The 21,298-nt window shown below is 39.2% G+C and overlaps 1 long non-coding RNA gene across 1 annotated transcript in view; it reads right to left on the minus strand.

Annotated features, from left to right (window-relative positions):
• LOC123462265 overlaps window positions 1-21,298 on the minus strand; it is a 174,516-nt gene that overhangs the window by 12,305 nt on the left and 140,913 nt on the right. The window contains exon 6 of the long non-coding RNA XR_006638177.1: window positions 10,797-10,902. This is a non-coding gene — a long non-coding RNA (uncharacterized LOC123462265). The remainder of the gene's footprint in view (window positions 1-10,796; window positions 10,903-21,298) is intronic.

Below are 21,298 nucleotides of genomic sequence, written 5' to 3' on the forward strand. Positions count from 1 at the left end.
TGCAAACACAGCCTCAGCAAAAGAAGTACCTCTGGTAGAATCACTATACTTGATCTAAAGCTATATTACAAAGCCATAGTAAGAAAAACAGCCTGGTACTGGAATAAAAACAGAAATATAGACCAATGGAAAAGTATTGAAGACTCAGGCCCTTTCTTTTTCTTTTATCTTTTCCCTTGGCACTGGCCTGTAATTTTCTGTACCAGGGCATGGTTAACATTCACAATGAGCTATTGATCAGAGACCTACAAAGTCTCCCAAAATAAACAAGACAGACTTCTGTCAGAGAACTTAATTACCCATAAGAGGTTAATGGGAAGACCCTACTGCTGAAGACAACCATATGCTGTCAGCACTGACCATGGAGAGACCTGGATGGCTTCTGGAAGACAGCCAGTCCCCAGACAGCCCATCTAGTGCTGGAAGGTGCTACATGAGCTACTGGGGGAAAGTGGCCAACATGTGTCCGAGCAACTCAAAGTTTGAGCTACTCAGAAGCAAACAAGCTGATGTGATGCTCACACACGTGCAACAGTGGCACACAGCCACAGTGGGTAACCAACTGCTCTTGGAATGGCTGATGGATGTGCTCAGTGGAAGGAAACCATCACAGAAACTGGGAAATAAGTGGGATTAAATCATATCCAGATAATGATTTTGCTTTCCAATATCAAGCTCCCACTAATCTTGGGCTATAAGAGGGTCTACACCCTTTAACTTTTCTCTAAATTAATAGTGATTATCCCATTAAACTGGTGCTGACATTACTCTCTGTTGGAGATTCTGTTTTTCATTTTCAGATTGGAACAGAACCTGAGAAGATAAATGACCCAGTGCATTCACTCTGGCCCCAGCTGAAACCACAGAGGAATTGGGGAAATTATAGGCAAGAGTGCTATTTTCTTGGTGAAACTGATATTATCACAAGGGTGAAGGAGATAGACACTGAGGACATTCAACACCTACCAAAGCAGAGATCCACAGGCTCCAAAGAGCCCATCACTGATGAAGACTTAAAATGCACCCAACATGGCTCAGGGAATTTTGTGGAAGAGGGAACAAAAAGCTTGTTAGAGCCACAAGTTGGGACATTATGCACAGAGATATTGCCTCTCCCCCATAACTAACTGCTGCCCCCAAAATACATGATCCACAATCCCTATGGAGTTGACCTGCATCCCCAATGAGGTGGGCCTCTTCAGAAAAGGGGCAAGGATGAGAGAAAGGATGGGACCAATATGTGTTGTTTATATACTAAGTATGCCCATCTCTAATAAAAATAAATAAATACTTATAAACGTGAAACAAAATCATTGTATATATCAATGATCCATTACACTGAACATCAAGTAACATGAAATCACCCTAGTTTTTAAAAATGGTCTTTGCTTCTGATCTACATCACAGGCTGTATTTTCTTCTTTTGCTCAATTTTTATTAACATTTTTCATGATTATATCAAGTATCCCATGGTAATACTCTCCCCCATCACTTTCCCTTTTGAAATTCCATTCTCCATCATATCCCCTCCCCATCTCAATCAGTCTCTCTTTTCTTTTCATGTCATGATCTTTTCCTCCTCTTATGATGGTCTTGTGTAGGTAGTGTTAGGCACTGTGAGGTCATGGATATCCAGGCTATTTTGTGCCTGAAGAAGGACGTTGTAAGGAGTCCTACCCTTTATTTGGCCCTTACATTCTTTCCACTACCTCTTCTGCATTAGACCCTGAGCTTTGCAAGGTGTGATCGAGATGTTACTCAGTACTCCAGTCACTTCTTTCCAGCACTATGACACCTTTTGAGTCATCCCAAAGTCACTGCCATCTGAAAACAGAAGATTCTCTACCCAAAGTGAGAGTAGCGATAATATAAGGGTATAAATATTAAGAGAAGTGCTTACTGGGAAGTTTGATAAGCATAGTATGTACATTTTTCCAGACATCAGCAGATGTTACACCCCCAGGGCTCATGACTACCCCTGTTTTAGTTTACTGTATCAGAGATGTGTTTCCCCTCATAGAGTGGGCCTCCAGTCCAATTGGAGGACAGTTGGTTTCCACCATGACAGATGTGCCACTATTGCACCCATGGGCTCATTTGGCCTGACTGGCCAATTATAAGGCTTGCAGTGTCCACTGTTGAGTAACTTCACTGGTGGTATCTCTTTCTCCCATTGAACTACATTTAGAATGGCTTCTTCCAGCTTTCTGTCAGCTGGTCTACATGGAGGAGGTTATCAGCTCAGTTCTAGCAGGATTTCTCAGTGACCTTGCAGCCCAAGTATGTGGAGTCTTCAGCAGTAGGGTCTTAACATCTATACCTGGTGGGAAACCAAGGCCTCAGCAATGGTCTGTAATATTTTGGGGGCATCAGGGATCTCCCTGGCCAACAACTCACTGGAGGTATCCCATCCCTGGCACTGAAAAATTTTCTAACAATGATCTATGGCTCCTGAGTGTTCGATTGTCTGAAACCAGATGATTCCATATGATTTATTTGCATCCTCTTAGATTTTGATTAGCCCTCCCTTCACATTTCCTTTACTCAGTCCCTTCCCCTGACCTCACTTTGGGCCTTTTCACCCCGTTAATCTATTCTTCTACTTACATATATACAACACCAACCTATTAAGTACCCCCTCCCTTCCTTTCTCTTCCCTTATATCTCCTTTTTTAACTTACTGGACTCTGCTACTGAGTTTTTCCTTCTCACACAGAAGCCCAATCATCTGTAGCTAGGATCCACATATGAGGGAGAACATGTGGCACTTGGCTTTCTGGGCCTGGGTTACCTCACTTAGTATAATCCTTTCCAGGTCCATCCATTTTTCTGCAAATTTCATAACTTCATTTTTCTTTACCACTGAGTAGAACTCCATTGTATAAATGTGCCACATCTTCATTATCCACTCATCAGTTGAGGGGCATCTAGTCTGGTTCCATTTCCCAACTATTATGAATTAAGCAGCAATAAACATGGTTGAGCATGTACTTCTAAGGAAATGCGATGAGTCCTTAGGATATATGCCTAAGAGTGATATAGCTGGGTCATATGTTAGATCAATTTTTAGCTGTCTTAGGAACCTCCACACTGATTTCCACAATGGCTGGACCAGATTGCATTCCCACTAACAGGATAAAAGTGTTCCTCTTTTTCCACATCCCCACCAGTATTTATGATCATTTGTTTTCATGATGGTAGCCAATCTGACAGGAGTGAGATGGAATCTCAGTGTAGTTTCAATCTGTATTTCCCTGATGACTAGGGATGTAGAACATAATTTTTAGCTGCTTATATGCCATCCATATTTCTTCTTTTGAGAACTCTCTATTTAGCTCCATAGCCCATTTTTTAGTTGGCTTGTTTGACTTCCTATTATTTAACTTTTTGAGTTCTTTGTATATCCTAGATATTAATCCTCTATCAGAAATATAGCTGGCAAAGCTTTTTTCCCATTCTGTAGGTTGCCTCTTTGCTTTATTCATAGTGTCCTTTGCAGTACAAAATCTTTGTAATTCCATGAGGTCCTGGTCATTAATCTATGGTTTTATTGCCTTAGCCATTGGGATTATATTCAGAAAGTCTTTGCCAAGACCAATATGCTGAAGGGTTTCCCCTTCTTTCTCCTTTAGCAATTTCAGAGTTTTAGGTCTGATGTTAAAGTCTTTAGTCCATTTGGATTTAATTATTGTGCATGGAGAGAGAGAAGAATCTATTTTCACCCTTCTACAGATACATGTCCAGTTTTCCCAGCACCATTTGCTGAAGAGGCTGTATTTTCTAAAATAAATATTTTTGGCATTTTTATCGAATATCAGGTGGCTATAGCTACCTGGACTTATGTCTGGATCTTCTATTCTGTTCCATTGATCTACATGTTTGCTTTGGTGCCAGTACCATGCTGTTTTTGTTACTATGGCTCTGTAGTATAGGTTAAAATCAGGTATGGTTATACCTCCCAGCTTATTTTTGTTGCTTGGTATTATTTTAGATATTCAAGGTTTTTTGTGATTCCAAATGAATTTTTGGATTGTTTTTTCTATTTCATGAAGAATGCCTTTGGAATTTTTTTTTTTTTTTTTTTTTTGGTTTTTCGAGGTAGGGTCTCACTCTGGCTCAGGCTGACCTGGATCACTATGTAGTCTTAGGGTGGCCTCAAACTCTCGGCGATCCTCCTACTTCTGCCTCCCAGGTGCTGGGATTAAAGGCGTGCACCACCACGCCTGGCTACCTTTGGAATTTTGATGGGGATTGCATTAAATGTGTAGATTGCTTTTGTTAAGATTGCCATTTTCATAATATTGATTCTTACAATACAGGAACAAGGGATGTTTTTCCATTTCCTAGTGTCTTCTGCAATTTCTCGCTTGAGTGTTTTATAGTTTTTATTGCAGAGATCCTTTACTCCCTTGGTTAGGTTTATTCCAAGGTACTTTATTTTCTTTGATGCAATTGTGAATAGGAGTGATTCTCTGATTTCATCCTATGTATGTTTGTTGTTAGCATATAGGAATGCTACTGTTTTCTGTGTATTTATTTCGTATCTTGCTACATGGCTGTAGGTGTTTATCAGCTCTAACAGTTTGCTGGTAGAGTATTTGGGGTCCTTTATATATAGAATCATGTCATCTGAAAATAATGATAACTTGATTTCTTCTTTTCCGATTTGTATCCCTTTTATGTGTGTCTCTTGCCTTATTGCTATGGCTAAGACTTCCAGTACTATATTAAATAAAAGTGGGGACAGTGGACACCCTTGTCTTTTTCTTGATTTTAGGGGGAAAGCTTCCAGTTTTTCCCCATTTATTAATATGTTGGCTGTAGGCTTGTCATAAATAGCCTTTATTATATTGAGATATGTTCCTTCTATTCCCCGTCTCTGTAGGACTTTTATCATGAAGGGATGTTGGATTTTGTCAAACGCTTTTTCTGCAATGAATGAGATGATCATGTGAATTTGTCCTTCAGTCCATTTATATAATGTATTACATTTATTGATTGGTATATGTTGAACCATCCCTGCATCTCTGGGATAAACCCTACTTGGATAGTGTGAATGATCTTTCTGATATATTCTTGTATTCTGTTTGCCAATATTTTGCTGAGAATTTTTGCATCTATGTTCATGAGGAAGATTGGTCTGTAATTTTATTTTTTTGTTCTGTCTTTGCCTGGTTCTGGTATCAGGGTGATCCTGGCCTCATAGAAAGAATTTGGTAGGATTCCTTCTTTTTCTATATTATGGAAAAGCTTAAGAAGCAACGGCATTAGTTCTTCCCTGAAGGTTTGGTAAAATTCAGCAGTGAATCCATCTGGGCCTGGGCTTTTTTTAGTTGGGAGATTTTTGATAACTGTTTGGATCTCCATGCTTGTTATAGGTCCATTTAAATGATTAATCCCATCTTGATTTAATTTAGGTAGGTCATATAAATCAAGGAAATCATCCATTTTTTTCAGATTTTCATACTTTGTGGAGTACATGCTTTTGTAGTATGTCCCTATGATTTTTTAAATTTCTCTGGCATCTGTTGTGATGTTACCCTTGTCATCTCTAATTTTATTAATTTGTGTCTCTTCTCTCTTTCTTTTGGTCAGATTTGCTAAGGATTTATCAATCTTTTTTATCCTTTCAAAGAACCAACTCTTTGTTTCATTCATTATTGGGATTGTTTTTTTGGTTTCTATGTCATTAATTTCTGCCTTAATCTTTATTATTTCTTCCCATTTGCTGACTTTTGTTTTGCCTTGTTCTTCTTTTTCCAAGGCTTTAAGGTGAAGCATTAGGTCATTTACTTGCAACTTTTCTAATTTGTTAATGTAGGCACTTAAAGCTATAAATTTATCTCTTAGGACTGCCTTCATTGTGTCCCAGAGATTTTGGTATGTTGTGTTCTCATTATCATTTGACTCTATAAATTTTTTGATTTCTTCATTGAGCCATTCATCATTTAGTGGTGTGTTGTTTATTTTCCATGATTTTGTGTATGCTCTATAGCCTTTCTTGCTATTGATTTGTAGTTTGATTCCATTGTGGTCAGAAAGAATGCAAGGAATTATTTCAATTTTCCTGTATTTGTTAAGATTTGTTTTTGTCCTAATATATGGCCTATTTCAGAGAATGTTCCATGTGCTGCTGAATAGAATGTATATTCTGCAACATTTGGATGAAATATCCTGTGGATATCTGTTAACGCCATTCCTTGTATGACCTTATTTAGTCCAGATGCCTCTCTGTTTATTTTTTCCCGGGATGACCTGTCAATTGATGAGAGTGGGGTGTTTAAGTCACCCACTACCAGTGTGTTTTGTGTTATCTGTGACCTTAGTTCTAATAGCATTTGTTTAATGAATTTGGGGGCCCTATGTTAGGTGCATATATGTTTAGGATTGTAATGTCCTCCTGTTGGAGGGTGACTTTAATCAATATATAGTGACCTTCCTTATGTTTTTTAACTAATGTTGGACTAAAGTCTACCTTGTCAGATATTAGGATATCAAGCCCTGCTCATTTTCCAGGCCCATTTGCTTGAAACACCATTTTCCAACCTTTTACCCTAAGATAGTGTCCATCCTTTGTATAAAAGTGGGTTTCTTAGAGGCAATAAATTGTAGGATCCTGCTTTTGAACACAGTCTGCAAACCTGTCTATGCCTTTTGGTTGGGGTATTGAAGACATTGATATTAAGAGATAATATTGAAAGGTATGTATTCATTTTTGCCATTTTTTTGTAGTTCTCCGGTTTTATCTTTGCTCTCTTGTGTTAACTAGTATTTGAATATTGTTTGTTTTTTCCCAGTTCTTTATATGTCTGCTTTATTTTTTTCTTCAGCATGGAGGATTCTTTGAAGTATTTTCTGTAGAGCTGGTTTTGTCTTCAAATTCTCCTTTAGCTTGCTTTTGTCGTGGAATGTCCTTATTTCTCCGTCTATTTGAATGGATAGTTTTGCAGGATAAAGTAACCTTGGTTGACAGTTGTTATCTTTCAGGACTTGGAATACATCACTCCATGCCCTTCTGGCTTTTAAAGTTTGCGTTGAGTAATCTGCTGTAATCCTGATGGGCTTGCCTTTGTAGGTAACTTGATTTTTCTCTCTGACTGCTGTCAGTATTTTTTCTTTGGTTTATATGTTTGGTAGTTTGATTATAATATGGCAAGGAGACATTTTTTCCAGGTTTTGTCTGGCTGGTAGGATTCCTGTATCTGCATTAGCACCTCTTTCACAATTTGGGGGAAGTTTTCTCCTATGATTTTGTTGAAGATGCCAACTATGCCTTTGGAGTGAAATTGTTCTACTATGCCCTGAATTCTTATGTGTGATCTTTACATAGTTTCCTGAATATCTTGAAATTCCCATTCATACTTTTACATTAGTTTGTCTTTCTGTTTGTTCTTCTGGATTAGATCTCCCACCTGGTCTAGCTTAGATATTCTGCCTTCTCTTTTTTTACAGAGTTTTTTTTTTTAAAATTTCATTAACTCTGTTCTTCATTGCTAGTAATTCTGACTGATTTTTCTCTATTATTTCTATTTCCTTATTTTTGTCTAGTATTGACCTCTTTATTTCATTAATTTAGTGTCCTATGTTTTCTTTGATTCCTTTGATTTCCTCTTTGATTTTTTTCTTTGACTTCTTTGAACATATTTATAATCATTCTTTTGTTATCTTTCTCAGGCATTTCCTCTAACTCCTCACTGGAGTTCATTTCTGATGCATTAGTACCTTTTGGTGGATTTATATCGTCTTGATTTGTGGTGTTTCTTGTGTTATATTTTTGCATCCTGGATTATTTAATGGTTGGATTTTCTAGTTAGCTGGGTATTATTAGATATATCAGACAATCTGATGTTATATAACTTCAGGGTAGGAGTTAAAGTGTTAGGTGTGGCTCTCAAGACTCTGAGAGTATTATCCAAGATAGGTATTATGACAACCAGATCCCTTAGGGTGTGTGGTGCCCCACCCATACCCTTAATCCTGACAATAAGGAGGTTAAGATTTCTGATCTGTTGAGGGTTCCAAGTCAGCTTGTGACCAGGTGAGACCCTTCCCTGGTATAATCCCAGTTACCTCTGCTCCTGCTTTGGTCCTGCTGTCAGTTCAAGTTGGTGTGGCTGGGTCCCTGGACTGCTGCTCTGTTTGCTGGAGCTGGGCACTGGTGGTGGGGGAGGTGAGGCTGCCTATGTTGCTCTAGTTCTTTCGCTGTTCCACGTGTTCTCTACCCCCCCACCCCAGGCTGCTTTGGTGTGGTACCTATGCAGCCATCTTAACCGGAAGTCTCACTGGCTGTATTTTCAACCTTCCAAACTCTATTGGAGACTACATGTGGTATTCACTCATCTCTGACAATATGATCCAATTTGAACAGTGGTTGTTTACAACTGGCCTTTTGTGACCAGCTAAAAAGAAATGATGAAGATGAACCTGGATCACTAAAACAGGCAATCAGTAGCCTCGGAGAATAAAGCAATACAGCCTCATTCTTGCCTTTGAATACCTACTTTGAAACAGGATGGCTTCACCTGGTGCAGCCTCCACCCCAGTAGATGGTATCTTCACACCCTGTTCATACTCAGGTGCATTAAATGGGACTTAACTTGAAAGTGCCACCACAGAAGGCATGGTCGCACATAATTTACAGATTTAGATAGACATGTTGGGTAAAGCAAGAAACATGTTACATTACAGTGTAATGACAATTACTGCTTAACATGATACTGTTCCAGGGACCATTACTTATTCATATGGAACAAAGCACACCACCTAGGAACAGCTGTTAGACTGTGTGGTCATAGAATCTAGGGCATCAGACACTACAAGGGAAAGTTAGGGACAGATATGTGCAGTAGGACTTGATATAAGTACTCATTTTTTATGTTGGAAGATCTCAAGAATGAGGCAGAAGATCGGCTTCTGCTAGACCAAATGAAGCCAGCAGAAGGAGATCACTCCCACTCCCTCTATTGACTCAACAAATCAATAAGAAGCCTCTATACATCCAGAAAGTCTGCAAGATGATGACTATTTTGTATGACCCAAAACAAAACTTCAAGAAAGCCAATAAGAGAAATGAGAGTGTTAGGCACATAAAGTAAATAAATGAGATCTAAAAAATATTCTTTCCTTCACCATAATAAATTTGTATTCACATTCTTTTTTTAAAAAGAAGGTATGCTATGGAACTTATCACTTGTCCCATTTGTTGTTTTTTTTAAATTTTTTTGTTCATTTTTATTTATTTATTTGAGAGTGTCAGATAGAGAAAGAGGCAGATAGAGAGAGAGAAAGAATGGGCACACCAGGGCTTCCAGCCACTGCAAACAAACTCCAGATGCATGTGCCCTCTTGTGCATCTGGCTAATGTGGGTCCTAGAGAATCGAGCCTCGAACCTGGGTCCTTTGGCTTCACAGGCAAGTGCTTAACCACTAAGCCATCTCTCCAGCCCTCATTTGTCCCATTTGTATAAAAACAATAAAGCAACAACAAACCACGGAGGAATTTTCTTCCTTAGCTATTTGTGTGTTCTTATCCAAATAGGGCACTCTAAACTAAACTTTATTTGATGAATAATCATGCAGAATGTGAATTCAGATGCTCCAATCTAGATTTTTGAGATAAAGATATTTGCAGAGAAAGGCCTGAAATATAATTAATTATCTAACATTTTCTTTATAGCTGTGCAACAGTAGAAAGTGTTTAAGATTGGAGTCAGAATGGCCTCAAGTCCCAGTGGTACCAAACTTACTATGATCTTAGTCAAGTTACTAATTATTTCTGAATTTTTGTCCTCCTCTTGTAAAAAAGATCCAAATGGCAGGAATACTGTGAGAATTAAATGGTATCTCATGTGCTACAAGACACTGGACCACTTGTAACTATCATAAGTGTCTTTGTAATAGAGAAGATGAATTTTATGTTACATACAACATTGGTATTTGTTTGGTTTTTATTTTTAGAACTCTTCCATTATGAATTATTGTATGCTTTGCAAATAAATGATACAATTTTGTTTAATGAGAGATTATGCTTTTGACCATGTTGATAGGTTTGGGGCTTTGAATTATTTACCAAGGAGTAGTGAAGAATCTTTGTTCAGCTGGTTAAGTAAGGCTTGCCATGCAAACCTCACGCCATTGCCCCGGAGATATTTTCTTTCCTTCATCTCAGTAGCATGTCAGTTGGCCCTTGTGGAACAAGCTTTGTGTCTCAAGCCCTAGCTGGTTCTAACCCAGAAAACTGATTTATCAGGCCCAGTTGGTGTGTCAATGGGACAAAAATGACTGTACATGCTGAGCCTGATCCTCTACTAGGATGCGCATACTGGGCTCATTTTCTAAAGGATGAGTGACAGAATATAGAGGTATTATTTGTGGCTCTTTAAGGAAAACAAATACAATGAGCTCACACGTTTACCTTCCACCCATCAAAACAGTGAGTCAGGGAATCACAGAGCAATGCTTTCCTTCTCGAATCACTGCATCCAGACGTTTAGACATACCGTACCCCTAAGTTTTCACCTCTGTGTAATGCACACAGACATATGGGCAGATCAACAACAACCCCAAAGGAAGCTACAACCACCCAGCATGTACATTTTGCAGCTCCTTCAACCTGTTCCCATCCTACCCATCCCCTACACAAATCAGGTTTGAATGCCCAAGCTTGTCACCTGGTATACAAAATGCAGTCTAACACTGTATTTATTAGCAACCCCTTTCCCTTATGTTTAATTTATTGTTACATTTTTTAAATGTACAAACAGTTATACCAGTTTTATACACAAAACCACAGGTACCGTTTTGTATCTGTCAAAATTCCAGCAGCCTGCAGAGAGAAGCAGTTGAATAGATGTCCTATGCTGCCATCTAGTGCTCTTGTAAGACACTGGCTTGTGCACTTTTCTGGAAAGAAAGAAACAAAGGCAGCTCAAGGCGCCCAATTTCTGGAAACGCTACTGATATGCATTATTAAACAGATGCATTTATGACACTTGGATCATATTTCCTGGAACCAAGCAACCTAGCTTGTTTTCACACAATGGCAGCTTACATCCCTGCTCTCTACTGGCAAAGCTCTGGCCTCTACCCTGGAGGCAACTGGTTTAAATCCAAACTGACTGGGCAAGCAAAATGCCCTCAGCTCTGAGCTTTTCTACAGCTCCCATCTGGCCAAAGTTCTCTTGGCTCGACTCTTCCTCCTGGAGAGACAGTTTGATCTGAATGCCTGGCCTATTACTTCAGTTTTGGTAGAAGGTACAAAGGAGTCAGACAGCTTAAAAAAATCATTATCTTTAAAGCTGACTAAAACAGCAGCCATTTTCTTTGCAGTGGCCAAAAGTGAGGCTTCTGAATTTTGTTTTCCTCAGCACACATTTGATTCAGATCTCAGCTCTGCCTCCGAATCCTTTCCTCTCATCCTTTCCTGGGTCACAAAAATATTTTTCTTCTCCATAATTCATACATTAGCATGTCACTATCGCCCAAGCAAGGTGCACTATATAAGACACTGGTTAGTGAGTGAAAAATGGAAAAGAGCCTTCCCCTCTGTGTCTGGGATCACTTCCTGTCTCTGCCCTTCCAGACTGTTAGCCCATTCTTGGACCTACCCCTTCTGGACCCTTGAGCCTTTTTCTTCCCATTTTCTCCTCCTTCAGGTATGACTATATAAATGCTTCTCTTCTAGTTAAACATGAAAACATCACATAACCATTTTGTACATTCCTCTTACCAGCACATTTCTGCTCTCTGAAGTTGAATCTTCCATATTTTGTCCCAGTGGAGTAAGTTCTCTAATTCATTGTGCTATTGGCCACCTATGGACTAAATTGCCTGTCAAATTAGTCTTTCCATAGAGCCAAGAGACTATGTACTGGGGCTGAAGCTCTGAGCCTGATTACTGAAATAAGAGAAAGTTAGATTTCTATGACCTCTGAGTTCCTTCCAGCTTTGGTTCTGACCTTTTAAAATAAAGTTTTAGGATAACACATACTCTCCAACCACCCCTTACTTAGCTCTTCTTATAAACTGTTCATTATTCTGGTGGAATGTCTGGGTCCCTTCATTAATTCATTGTTTCTTCATAACACTGTGATGACATCTTTATCAATTTGCGTTTTTGTGTTGTTTGTTTCACTTGTCAAATGCCTCATCATTTTCTAGCTTCATGGGTATCCTGTCTGCCTTTATAGGAACTTTATTGAAATTTTAATTTTGTTTCTTCGTATGTTTACCTTGTAACATTACCTTGTTGTAAACCTCTTCTTCCCTGATCCCTCTGGGTTTCATATAATGCTTCATAAAGACAGTGATTGAATTGGTTGGCTTATGATTCCCATTCTTCAAAGATAATTGCCAAATCTTCCATTTTTACTCCAACCTCTTTCCAGCTGTGTACCACATTTATCTCCTCAACAAAACACTTGGTTGTCCTATCAATATTATAGTAGTATACTATGAATTCATGCCTCTCCTGAAAATACATGCTTCCCAAGTCAGTCCACTACTATCAACAGGCCCAAACTTCAACTAAGCTCAGGGCCTTAGTGCTTACCAGCAATCCCTTTGAAAACCTAAAATTATCTTTTTCTTTATTCCATTCAAATATCTACCATCATTTCCACATCTGTAGAGTGAACAATAAATATAAGTCCTCATTGCTTTGTACCTGAATTGCAAAGTAATTACTAGAGTAGTACCTCTGACTGCTAAGACAGTTCCTATTCCAGCTCAAAAAGAAGCTTGGGTAGTTTTTCAACCCTTTTTTTCTCATGCAGCTCACCTATTAAAAGCTACTAACTCTTTATGGACTCTCAATATAACACTCATATCACATTATTATTTTTATAACCTCACACACTCAAGGCCCTTTTCCAGATATATCATGTCCCACATTCTGGTCAAAGACAATTTTCTGGTATTCCCTGCACAAAAATATTTTGCATATAGCATTCCTTTTTCCTGAAATGCCTCACACATTTTTTCCAAAAACTAACTCTGATTAATCACTCAAAATATTCATGCATTTGATGTTGATCTAAGATGGCTCATGTATGAGCCTGCTCTTTCCTCTCCTCTGTGATCACCCCTCAGTGATCTGACTTTCTCAACACTATAGCTGTTCGTTAAAAGGCTTCAATAGCCCATCACTTGGTGGTGTGCATGTCTTGTAACTGCTCCCTTCTTCCAGAAACAGATGCATAGTGCTATGGCTTACCACAAAAGCCAAGTAATATTTGACTTGTGTGGCTTGGTGTTGAGGTTTGATACTCATGGCATTTCAGAGACTTTTCTGGATAAGGGGCTCCTTCCACCATCATGTTCTAGATGAGCAATGAAGATGAAGTAAGAGGAAAGTCCAAGAAGACTTTTGTGATATTGTGACGTCATGCAACTATCTTGAAAATGATTGTGATATAGTGGTTTTAACATCAAAATGGCACTTTCAACGTGTTGCTGTTATGTAATCCCTGTTCTCATTATATCATTACTAACTACCATGACATCAGTGTCCCTAAGTATACCTTTATCTCTCATCAAGATGCATATTTTATAACCCCAAAGTAAGATTTTAGCTCCTGAAAGCCAGAAGCCAAAGTACTATGTAAAAGTCCTGTTTCCATGTTGATAATTTCCTAGCATCAAAATGACTGGGACAAAATGGCCAGGTCTAAATGTCATGTTACAGCTCCTACTCCGATACAAGAGCTGACTGTGGAGCTGTGTGGGGACTTGAGCTGTTTGGGAAGATACCCAAAAGGAATCATGGCCAGTAGATATGCTTCCCAATGTAAAGTCTTTAACTATAGTTGCATAAGTCATTGTTCCTTTAGCAAGGACTGTTCTGCATGAGCTTAAAATAATAAATATTTAGCCTTCTACACACTATCATAAATTGCCTAATGCTGCTATATCAATCACAGTTAAAACCTCAGCATGAGTATCCTTCTATTCTCCAGACCTGAAGTCAAAGCTGGAATGGGAGAAAACATGGCTGTGAAAGTTTCAGTGGTATGACCTTCTGTTTTATGAAGTTTCTGTATTGTACTTTATCAAAGGACAGTTCCTCTAAGACAGTTAGTGTCCAACCTATGGCTTTCCATCATGTCTCTATCTAATGTGGCATTCTGTGCTCCCTAATTGCTCAGTGTTAATGGATGAGAGTAATTTGGCCCTAGAAATTCAAAATAGTGGTAGTTTGGAAAGATAGATCTCTTTCTCTCTGACAAAAAAAAAAAAAAAGCATTGCAGGTGGGTAGGGAAGGAATGTCATGTGTCAAAGTGTCATTTCCTTGCTCATTTTTAGCTTATTTATTACTTGCCTTCCCCACGCCACCCCTCACTAGAATGTCAGCTCTGTGAGATCCTTATTGCTTACATATATTGATGCTGTCCCAGCGCTTTACACAGTGACACATGGTAGATATTCAATAAATAATTACTGGATAGATGAGTATTTTCTACTAGGAGAATAAGATCTTAGGGCTACATTCCAAAAAACGGGATGGTTTGATCTATTCCAAAACAGCCTTGTGATTTGCTATGTTTTTCTCTGGCCTTTTACTGCTCAGAATCCCTGCCAGGGAAGAAATGCTAAAGCTTCCATCTTTTAAATATGTAGATCCCTGACATTTGGTTGCTTCATGAATTTTGCATTGCATAATGACAAGTGTTTAATTTTATAAACTGCTCCTGTAATAGATCGTTTTCAAGGAGAGGCCTAATCTGGAAATGCAGTGCAAAGTGCTGTTGCTGAATTAGACAAATGTCTTCCCCGAGCCAGCGATCCTTTCCATAGTAAATGTTTTCAAGCGTTGACGAATTCAAAACCATGGAAATATTCTCAACACCCAGCTGGCTGACTGAGTCAGGAATGAGATGATCCATGGTTGCCTCTCTCGTCCAGGCTTGTGTATAACAACTTCAGAAAAATCTCACAGGGGAAGTCAACACAAACAACTAACTTGTTTTCTGAGTTCCAAATGACCATACTTGGTCTAAGTTCTAATTCTTTCTCTATCACCACAAAAATGAGAGAAAGGGAAAGGCAGAGAGAAAAAGAAAGAGAGCAACATTATTTATATGTTCTAAAAGGGGGATGGTACTCAAGCCAATATGCGTTTCCATCACACCATAAAAGATGTTCCTAAGCCTGGCATGGTGGCACACGCCTTTAATCCTAGCACTTGGGAGGCAAAGGTAGGAGGATTACCATGAGTTTGAGGCTACCCTGAGTCTACAAAGTGAATTCCAGGTCAGTCTGGACTAGAGTGATATCCTACCTTGCAAAACAAACAAACAAAAAAAGATGTTTCTAGATAAGCTCATGTTGGTCTGACCATCTTTGTTCCTTGCCTTCTTTATCTCCTAAATATAACTAATAGTTTCATCAATTTAACAAAGTTCTGATGAAGAAAAATTAATCTTCAAAATTAAAATGCATCTAGTTGTAAGAATTGAGGTTGCTTCCATAAATTATATACACATATTGTTCATTACAAGTATTACAGATTAGTTTCATCCTAACTGTGAAGATACTATGTGAGGTCAGTAGGAATACTGAAATGAAAATGTGCCAAAGGCTAAAGGTATAAACGAATTAAAAAATATCATGGAGCCAATATATTTAGTCTGGCATAACCAAAACAGACTTCACTTTCCCACATCCACTCCTTAGGGAGGTCTATAAGCCAACAAGTCTTAAGCTAACAAGTCAGCCACATGTGGAAAACAGAAGAATCAGGGAACATGAAACAATATCTATGAAAAGACTATCATATCTCATGCATTAGACTGAGCATGCTAAAAATATGACTTCATTGAATCCTTAACCCTACAAGGATATTATTATTGTCTATACATCATAAATGGCAAAAATCACTTTCACATAGGATGTTCAAGGTCACATGGTAGAGATTAAAAAACCATGAGTCAATCCCCAAATGTCAGATTGCAGGGCGATACTATTAATAATTTTATAACATTGTCTCTTAGTAAAGTAACTACTAGTAAGGCACATTCAGCTCTCATGCCTCATTCTGGATTAAACTAGATCATATATAAAGTCATTTCTGAATATTAAATAAGAAGTTTATGTAATACTGCACTAGATTAGTTAGGTAAGGCATTCTGTTTATTGATAGGCTATATTAATATATCCTTCTTTGAATGGAAATTACATTTGTAGCATGCTTACTATATGCATACGTACATTATGCATGTATGTATACATAGGTACGTGTATATAATCTCCAGCTCTTTTGCTGTCATATCCTATGTGACAGCCCTTTTGTGCCACCTAATGCATCACACAACACTGAGTAAAGCTCTGTAAGTAGAATTTTCTGGGAAGGTTTTCGACTAATGCTTTTTGATGCTTTATTCATTGTGCCAATACCAAACTTAATCAAACTTGCCCTCTTCCTAAGCATGATTACTGTGGTGGTTTGATTCAGGTGTCCCCCATAAACTTAGGTGTTCTGAATGCTAGGTTCCCAGCTGATGGAGATTTGGGAATTAATGCCTCCTGGAGGAAGTGTATTGTTGGGGGTGGGCTTATGGGTATTAAAGCCAGTTTCCCCTTGCCAGTGTTTGGCACACCCTACTGTTGCTGTGGTCCATCTTATGTTGGCCAGGGGGTGATGTCCACCTTCTGCTCATGCCAGCATTTTCCCCTGCCATCGTGAAGCTTCCCCTCGAGCCTGTAAGCCAAAATATATCTCTTTTGCCCAGAAGCTACTCTTGGTTGGGTGATTTCTACCAGCAATGTGAACCGGACTGCAACAGTAAAGTGGTACCAGGAGTGGGGTTGCTGCTAGACACCTGACTGTGTGGCTTTGGCCTTTTGGAGCTGATTTTCAAGAGGACTGTGGGAGGATTTGAAACCTTGGCTTAGGAGATGCCTTGCAGTGTGTAAGTACAGCTTGATGGACTATTCTGGTCAGAACTATGGACTGTGAGGTTTGGCTCATGAGGGTGAGAAAAAGCTTTGCTTGGAGTGGGCTAGCAGTTTGTGTGAGAAGCTTGCTCTTGTGCCCATGTCCTGAGAAGCTGTGCAGGGTTCTGTTGCATAGAAATGAACTGGTGTGAGCAGAGGGATATGGCACAGAAAAAAAAACCTTTGGGTGAACTGTTGCCCGTTCAGCTGCAACTGAGAGATTACAACCTTTGAGACTGAGCTAGCTGACCTGCACTGGGGCAACAAGAAGAATGTAGACTCTTTTGAAAGGACCTGAGTGCTCAAGGAGTGTCCTGTTCCTCAAAGTCTGCTTTATTCCCCCCTGGATTAACAAATTGGCACCTACCTGGTATCGTGTAGTATAAAATGCTGGACAGAGGGTCATTGAGTTTGCAACACGGTCTTGTGTTTTGGAAGTGACTATGGGTAGTGTGAAGCGGGTTTGCCTGTTGCCTGCATAGAGATCCCATGGGGCCATGAGGATGAACCGTGCATTGCAGTGGAGACCCAGTGGAGATGCCGGGACCATGAGATGGCTGTCAAGGAGCTGCCGGCCCTGATGAAGTTTTCCAGGACTGTGAGTAGCCTAGCTGGAGGGGTGGAATTGGAATGCCAGAGACTTGTTGCTGGTTAGAATTATTGAACTTGAAGATTTGTCACTGGTTAGGGTTTCTGGACTTGAAGCTACAGAGTTTGATGTTTGCTCTGGTTACTTTAAATCTTGTATTGGTTGAATGTTTCTTTGCTATGCCCAATGCCATCTTTTGCAGTGTGAATATTTATTCTGTGCCATTATGGTTTTTTTGAGGTTATATTTTGGTATTATGGCTCAGTTAAAAAATCTTGAACTATGGGGATGTATGAACATCATTGGAATTGATAAAAACTATGGGGACTTTTAAAGTCAGACTGAATGCATTGTATTTTACATCATGCATGGGTATCAGTTTATGGGGGCCAGGGGCGGAATGTGGTGGTCTGATTCAGGTGTCCTCCATAAACTTAGGTGTTCTAAATGCTAGGTTCCCAGCTGATGGAGATTTGGGAATTAATGCCTCCTGGAGGAAGTGTATTGTTGGGGGCGGGCTTATGGGTATTAAAGCCAGTTTCCCCTTGCCAGTGTTTGGCACACCCTCCTGTTGCTGTGGTCCATCTTATGTTGGCCAGGGGGTGATGTCCACCTTCTGCTCATGCCAGCATTTTCCTCTGTCATCATGAAGCTTCCCCTCGAGCCTGTAAGCCAAAATAAATCTCTTTTGCCCAGAAGCTACTCTTGGTTGGGTGATTTCTAACAGCAATGCAAACCGGACTGCAACAATTACTGTCTGACTTAGTACCCACTCCAGAGTGCCTTCTTATAGATGAGTAGTCCTAGGCCCTTCTTTTCATTTTCCCATTCTTCCTCCCTTTTGTTCACTAAAAAGGAAATAGTATTTATCTTTCTCTTCAATGATGCTTTCTCAGAAACACATTCTATTATTTCTCTTTCCCTTGCCCTTTTCATCTCTTAATCTTTTCTTCTTTGGTCCATAAACATAATCAAGTTAGGGTCTATAGCAGGCCTGGACATGTCATTTTAGTTTGTACCTAATGTTATTAAAGATCTGCTATGTACCAAAGAATATATTAGACAATTTGAACATAATATTTCATTTGGTCTTTATGGCACCCTCAAAAGGTAGAGTTTTTATCAGCATTTTATACAAAGGAAAATAATGCTTAAACACATTAAGTAATTTCACCAAGCTGATGTAGAAAGTCAATGGGTAATGCCAGGATTTTAACTAAATTTGATTCCAACTTACATGTTCTTTCCATAGTATCTCACTTATTTCTTAAAATAAATAAATAAACCCTTTCCTGCAACCCTGCTGTGTGAAGCTCTCATTTTGTCTTTCATTGCCAAACTTCAGTTAAATACTGCATGTGTTTACTAACACCGGTTACGTACAAGTGACCAACCTGTATGCTCCCCTCAAGAGAAGACACATGAGTAGGATAGTCTTTATCTGCTAGATGCTCACAGCCTAATAAGTGTGATAGACATGTAAACAACAATAAAATTAGACAAAATGTGTGCTAAGTGAAGTCAATAGAATCTTCTAAGAACAAAGAACAGGGCAATGAACTCTAAGAAAGGGGCAAAATAGAAAATTTCTCATAAACTCTCAATTGTGAAGTCTCCTGGAAACCTTCAAGATGTACCAAAGCTGACCTGCAAATACCTATATTCTTCCTTCCCTTTCCAAGCCACACTATCACATAGCCTCAAAATTATCCTTCATACCTTTGTATCTTACCATTTTCAACTTCCTTACAAAAAAAGCAAGCAAGCAAACAAAAATCCTCTCTACTGGGATGCCATCATTATATCCAACTGAGATCCATCCTTCCCTGGATAAATTCTTCCCCTGGCCCTTGGCTGCCTGCCGAGTCAGAATATAGCCATTAATTTCATCCTCAGTAATCAGAACCCTACTTTACATAACAGTTATAAAGATCAAATGTGATAATAGATAGACAAAAGATGTGAAAACCATAATCATTCTAAAGATAAGCTGTTATTGCCATTATTATACATTCTACACTTGGGTCAACTTCTGTTCCCTGAACTCACCCTTGGTTGTAGCCCAAGTCACTCCTATTCCTATAACTTAGACCTCTCTCTTGATTTTTAGCTCTAAAACTTCTTTTTAGATGTCTCTCAAAGCCACCCATAAGGGTCACAATATTAAGAAAATATTCTCCAATATCTCAATGAAAATGTCTTCTTGCTTTCCAGAACATTCCCAACATCCTACCTGTTCCAATGCATGTGTAAGCTGTGCATGACACATGGTGGAACATATATCATAGCTTCCTTGAGTGATTCTAAATGATTTAAGGCTAGGGCCAATCCATTTATGTCAGTAAGATGAATGTGCCTAGTACAGAGTTATGCACTCAAATATTGCTTAATGAAAGAAAAAATCCAGCATTGCTATCAACTCTGTAGTGGAATAATTTTTAACAGAAGCACAGGGAAGACTTTTCCTTCTGTCCCATAGAGGAATTTAACATAGGAGTAAAAGCTAATATACATCTATATAAAATAGTCATATTGTGATAATCATCATGGAGGGAAGAAAAACTAAAATCAACTATCTCTAATCCTGTTTCTGATCTCCCAATTTCTGATTTCCAGTATGAATGAAGCACTGGAAAAACCTAAATGGCAATCATTACATTTGCCATCTTTTTCTCAGAAATTCAGGATTCAGAAATGGGGCTATTTTGAAAATCAAAATGAGTAGCAGAGAGTCTCAGTAAAAAGCACACATTTTCTATTACTCTCCTCAGTTCTCTGTCTCCCTTTGTGCTGTCTATCTCAACTTACTAAGGTAGCTAGCTTAAGTGAAATCTTGTTGCGGTTAAGTCAGGAGAAGGTAGGTCCAAAGGGATCTGAGATTATGGTCAAAGCCAAGGGTTTCATTTGTCTGGTATAGTCCAGCGAGCCCAGTAAAGTCTGCTTCTTCAAACTGGCTGTGACTCAAATACCAGGCAATAAGCCAACAGATATCTGAGCCCTGACTCATATAAACAGAGGGCAATGCCAGAAGTCTGCAGTCAGTCCCTGGCATGCAGACAACAGATATATATTCACCTTACATTGACCCTGAATTTGGCAGAGCATTATCTGTTCCAGCACGATGACTGCCTCGACTATTCAGGTTTGAGTGCAAATGGCTCCAGGGTCCTGTGGAACCCACAGTGGGGCTGGACAGCAGGCCACTGCAGCCAGGACAGTGCCGTCCTTGGTTGCAGCCAGACCTTCTAGGTTGATCTCACTTGTAATCACCTCATCTTCACTCAGAAAATTACAAGTGTTTCTCATTTGCCCCAACCCCAGTGACTCTCCTTCCTGGGTCACCTGTAACGACTCACACACATCTGTAAAACCTAACGTCCTCTACTTCTGCAGAAGCTGGTAAGGTAGATGGGTAGTACACAGTTTTTCTTTGCACATATTTAAAAGTCAAATTAGATTTTAAAAAAGAAGAAAGCATCATGCCTAGGAACAGACTCAATATAAGAAAGTAAAACTTTTGTCTAAGTGCCTTTTTATTTACCTGGACTGCCTTCTACTTTCCACGTACCTGAAAAATAAAAGCTCCCAACCTCCATTCAACTTCTTCCCAGGTGAGGCAGTAACATGTAGTGGTGTCAGCAGTGTCCGTGAAGTTTTCTGAGGCCACCATTGCAATGTGGCAGCATAACCCCTGCCTTCCAAATAGTGCACAATTGCACAGTCTCATCTGACCACACAGAGACTGACATATTACCATAGAGCTTTCCTCCTCCATG

Source organism: Jaculus jaculus, chromosome 7, assembly GCF_020740685.1.
Source record: "Jaculus jaculus isolate mJacJac1 chromosome 7, mJacJac1.mat.Y.cur, whole genome shotgun sequence".
NCBI lineage: Eukaryota > Metazoa > Chordata > Mammalia > Rodentia > Dipodidae > Jaculus > Jaculus jaculus.